Genomic DNA, 5,000 nt, shown 5'->3' with positions numbered 1-5,000 from the left:
CGGGCTCCCCAGATTTAAGCGTACGTGCTTCTCTCGGCGAGGTGCAGGGCTGCCGGTTGGCGGCGGTGGGGGTGAGAGGAGCGTGTCATTTCGGTTTTTTACCCTCCGCTCGTCCGAGATTGCAGCGCCTGTAATACAAGGCATGAAGCTGCAACCTCCCGCCCCGTGCCGTCGTCGTCTTTTCTGGGTTGCGATCGCAGCCACCACAGAAACGGGAAAAGAGAGATGAAAAGGAAAAATTAGTTGTTTTTTTTTTTTCTACAGCCGCCTCCCCCTGCGGTGCTCACGCCGCTGCCCTGCCCGGACCCGCTGGCCGCCGTGCGACCGCTGGCATCGACCGGTGTCTGCGTCCGCGTGGGGTCCCAGCACGGCCGGGTCTCTGGCCGGCATTCCCGCCACCCCCTCCCGGCAGCCCCCGCGCTCCCCGCCGCCTGCCCCTTGTGACGTCACAAGTAGCCGAGGAGGGGTAACAGGGCGCTTCCGGGCCCGGGCTCCCGAGCTGCCTGTGACGTCACGCCGTGCCCGAGCGGGCCCTGGCTTGAAGCAGGCGGCGGCTCGGGATGACACGGGCACCCGCGTAGCTCCAAGGCAGGGAGCAGGCCGTGGCCTGAGCCTCTCGCGGCGAAGTCACGCCTGGACTAGGACGTGATGGGCCTGGGCCGGGCCGTGGCTGGTGGGCTCTCACGCGAGGGGGTCTCCTGCAGCTTTCGAGCCGGTAGGCAGGCCGGCGGCGAGGCGAGGCCTGGCTTATGCAGCGCCCCTCGTGATCTCACCTTCAACTGGGGAGGCGACGGGGCCAGCGCAGCTGCCGGCTAGCGTACGGACGCGAGGGTCGGAACCGGCAGGGAAGAGTTCGGCTGAGACGGGATCGAACGCGGACCTGAAAACACGCGACGAGAATCACGAACGGAGAGGTCAAGCGGAAGCCTGACCAGCGCTAGGGCATCGATTCAGAAACGGTTCAGGAGCTCACGCTCTGCCCACGCACGTGCGCCCGCCTGCCCCGCACCCCCACAAGCTGCCCGGCCCGAAGCCGTCTGCCTGGGGCTGCCCGCGCGCGCACGCGTATACGGCCGCCCCCCCATCCCGCCAAAGCCGCCCCACCCGCCACGTGCTTCTCCGTGAGACCGGCGGCGCCCCCCCAACACCGCCGCTTGGCCCGCGACGAGCCCGCCCCCCCCCCCCCCCCCCCCCAACCCTCCCGCCACCAGGTTCACCGTGACACCGGCCGCCCCCCCCACCCCCCAGCCCACCCACCCCCCCCCCGCCACCCCCCGCCCCATCCCACCCCCCCACCCCCCGCCCCCGCCACCCCCGGGGTTCGCGAGGAGACCGGCCGCCCCCTACCTCCGGCCCGCTTTCCACCAGCAGCAGCACATTGGCCGCTCCAGGGAAGGAAGGCGGGAGACCTTAGGACCCAGCGGCGTCGCCGCCGCCGCCTCCGTGCCGGGGGGCCCGGAGGGGCCTCCCGCCGGCGGCGGCGATGATGGGTGGCGCGTGTTTTGGACGCTGAGCCCCCGCAGCTGCCGAGTCCCTGCCGCGCCGTGCCCGCGGCCCGGCTCCCCGCCTTCCTCAGTCGGTCGCTCGGCCGCCCGCCCTCCTGCCCGCCTGCTCCGTTCCCGCCGCGGGTTGAAAGCCAAACGAACGCCGAAGGGGTGGGAGGGAGAGCAGCGAGGGCGGGTGGTGGTGGTGGTGGTGGTGGTGGTGTAACAGAAACCGCCCCCGATCCCCCACCCCCCAGCCGTAGTGCTCCGCGGCGCCGAGGAGGCTGCGGTCGGTTGGCGGCCGCACCCACCGCCCTGCAGCTCCGGAGTTGCAGCGGTGGGGCGGGGACCAACGGCTCTTCGGGCGCGCGGGCGACGGTGGGGGTCGGGGGGCTGGGGGGGGTGGGGGGCTGGGGGTGTCTGTGTGTGTGCGCGTGCGTGCGTGCGTGTGTGTGTGTGTGTGTGTCTGTGTCTGTGTGTGCGTGTGTGTGTGTGCGCGCCTGTGTCTCTCTCTCGCGCGCGCGCGCTCTCTCTCTCTCTCTCTCTCTCTCTCTCTGTGTCTCTGCGTGTGTGTCCGAGCTCGTGTGTGTCGCGGCGGGGGGGGGGGGGGGGGGGGAACAAACAACAAAACAACAATCCGAACAACACACACACACACACACACACGCGCGCACACACCCCCACACCCCCTATTCCCACACATAAAGCCCGGGAGCCCCCTTCCCACCCCCCCACCCCAACCCCGTCGAAAAAAACCTAAACGCGAATGCCAGCGAGCGCCTGGCAACGCCGGGACCCGGACCCGGACCCGGACCCGGACCCGGACCCGGTGAAGGGCGCCCGGTGCCCACGCCTCTGCGGCACAGCGAAAGGCGGGGGGAAAGAAACAAAATAAAAACACACACACGCACCCCCACCCCCCCCCCCACCCCCCCTCCCCCGAGACTAAAGCTAAACCCACGCTGCGAAACCAAAAGCTGAAGCCGAGGACCGCCCGGCAGCGCCGGGACCCCGACCCGGCGAAAAGCGCCCGGTTCCCGATGCGAACTCGCTCCAGCGAGACGGGCGTCTCCGTTGGGGGTGAGGTGCGGGGAACGTCGCCGCTTCTGCCGGGTCCCCTGGCAGCCGCGGGAAGCGGGGGGGGGGAGTGGCGGGCGGCGCCGTGCGGCGCGGAGTGGCGCGGCGCAGAGGGGCTGACTGGCGGCCGAGGGGGCGGGCAGCGAATGATGCCAGCGACTGCATGGCAGCCAACGGGTCGGGGCGGGGGGGTGGGGGGGCTGGTGCTGCGTGCACATGAGAGCGCGGCGGGGCGCGGGGGTGCGGGGGTGCGTTAAGAAAAAAAATTTCCCTTTTCATTTATTTTTTTTCGGATTTCATTGGCATCTATCGAAACAAAAATGTCTCGCACGACGCGGCCGCCAGGTCTACCCGCCTCCGGGGCGTGAAGCGGCCGACAGGTCTGCCCGCCTCCGGGGCGTGAGGCGGCCGTCAGGTCTACCCGCCTCCGCGGCGTGAGGCGGCCGTCAGGTCTACCCGCCTCCGCGGCGTGTGGCGGCCGTCAGGTCTACCCGCCTCCGGGGCGTGTGGCGGCCGTCAGGTCTACCCGCCTCCGGGGCGTGAGGCGGCCGTCAGGTCTACCCGCCTCCGGGGCGTGTGGCGGCCGTCAGGTCTACCCGCCTCCGGGGCGTGTGGCGGCCGTCAGGTCTACCCGCCTCCGGGGCGTGAGGCGGCCGTCAGGTCTACCCGCCTCCGCGGCGTGAGGCGGCCGTCAGGTCTACCCGCCTCCGGGGCGTGAGGCGGCCGTCAGGTCTACCCGCCTCCGGGGCGTGAGGCGGCCGTCAGGTCTACCCGCCTCCGGGGCGTGTGGCGGCCGTCAGGTCTACCCGCCTCCGGGGCGCGAGGCGGCCGTCAGGTCTACCCGCCTCCGGGGCGCGACGCGGCCGTCAGGTCTACCCGCCTCCGGGGCGTGAGGCGGCCGTCAGGTCTACCCGCCTCCGGGGCGTGAGGCGGCCGTCAGGTCTACCCGCTTCCGCGGCGTGAGGCGGCCGTCAGGTCTACCCGCCTCCGGGGCGTGAGGCGGCCGTCAGGTCTACCCGCCTCCGGGGCGTGAGGCGGCCGTCAGGTCTACCCGCTTCCGGGGCGTGAGGCGGCCGTCAGGTCTACCCGCCTCCGGGGCGTGAGGCGGCCGTCAGGTCTACCCGCTTCCGGGGCGTGAGGCGGCCGTCAGGTCTACCCGCCTCCGGGGCGTGTGGCGGCCGTCAGGTCTACCCGCCTCCGCGGCGTGTGGCGGCCGTCAGGTCTACCCGCTTCCAGGGCGTGAGGCGGCCGTCAGGTCTACCCGCCTCCGGGGCGTGAGGCGGCCGTCAGGTCTACCCACCTCCGAGGCGACCGGCGGTGGCCGCTAGGTGTACCCGGCTCCACGTTGCCGGCGGCCGGCTCAGCGTCCGTAGAAAGGGCTGCCAGGTCTACCCGGCTCCGTCGGGACTTAGAGCGCGGGCAGACCTGTTGGCTCCGGCAGTTCCTCCAAGGGGTCGCTGTTTCGCGCTGCCTCCAGTTAGGTCATCGTAAGAGGCGGCGTCTCTGCAGCGCCTCCCCCGCTGGCAGGCAGACACTGCCTTTAAGCGCCCCTTTCCGGCGCGGACCCATATTCTCCTTATATAGGGGCACGAGGCGTCTCTGCTCCAGACAAGCGCCACCGAGCGAGGGCACGCGGCTTAGCCGGCCAAGTGGAATGCTGGGCGGCCGCAGACGGTGGTTTCCCCCGGGGAATTGGGCACGGTTCTCAAGCCGGTGCTCTGTCAGGCGAGCGTGCACGGAACCGAGAGCACCCAGAGAGATGCCGAACGGCACGAAGCCGGGCGGCGTTGGGGCGGTCGCTGCCGAGTGGTGAGAAAAGGACGGGCAGAGGTGCACGGGAGAGGCCGAAGACCGGTGGCCGGAGGCGGCTGGCGGCACTTGAACGCTGGATACTGGGGGGGGGGAGCCGAGCTGTGAGACTACCGTGGGTGGTTACCCCCGTCCCCCCCCGGTCCCCCGAGAGCCCGATGATGGCGGAGGGGGGGAGCGCCGGTATGTGTGTTGACACAGCGGTGCTCCGTACGGTTCCAGCCCGTCGGGGGCTGTTGCCCAGCTCCTTGAGGGGGCCTTGGGGATGGGAGGAGAGGTGGCGGCGGCGGCACCTGCTCCCTTTGTTTGCCGGCCTTAAGCCGGAGCCCGTGGCATGGGCACGCCACGGTTTTGGCTGGTCGCGGTGGCCGGCAGCTGGATGCAGACGGCCCGGGGGGGGTGTGTCTCGAGCCACCGGTGGGTGGCCCCCCCCCCGGCCCCCCGAGAGCCCGACGATGGTAAGGCGAGAGGCGGCGGCGCCTCCCTGGTTCTTGGTTTACTCCTTTCGTTGCCGGTATCGTATGCCATACGTGCGGGGCGGCCTGTGGTGTCCGGCCGGCTCTCGGCGTCCCTGGTTTCTACCGGCCGGGCTCGGTGAAGGGAGGTCTGCACGGTGCTGTGAGCGAAGGC

The sequence above is a fragment of the Athene noctua genome, unplaced genomic scaffold (genome assembly GCF_965140245.1).
Source record: "Athene noctua unplaced genomic scaffold, bAthNoc1.hap1.1 HAP1_HAP1_scaffold_625, whole genome shotgun sequence".
Lineage (NCBI taxonomy): Eukaryota > Metazoa > Chordata > Aves > Strigiformes > Strigidae > Athene > Athene noctua.
This window is presented reverse-complemented; position numbering follows the sequence as displayed.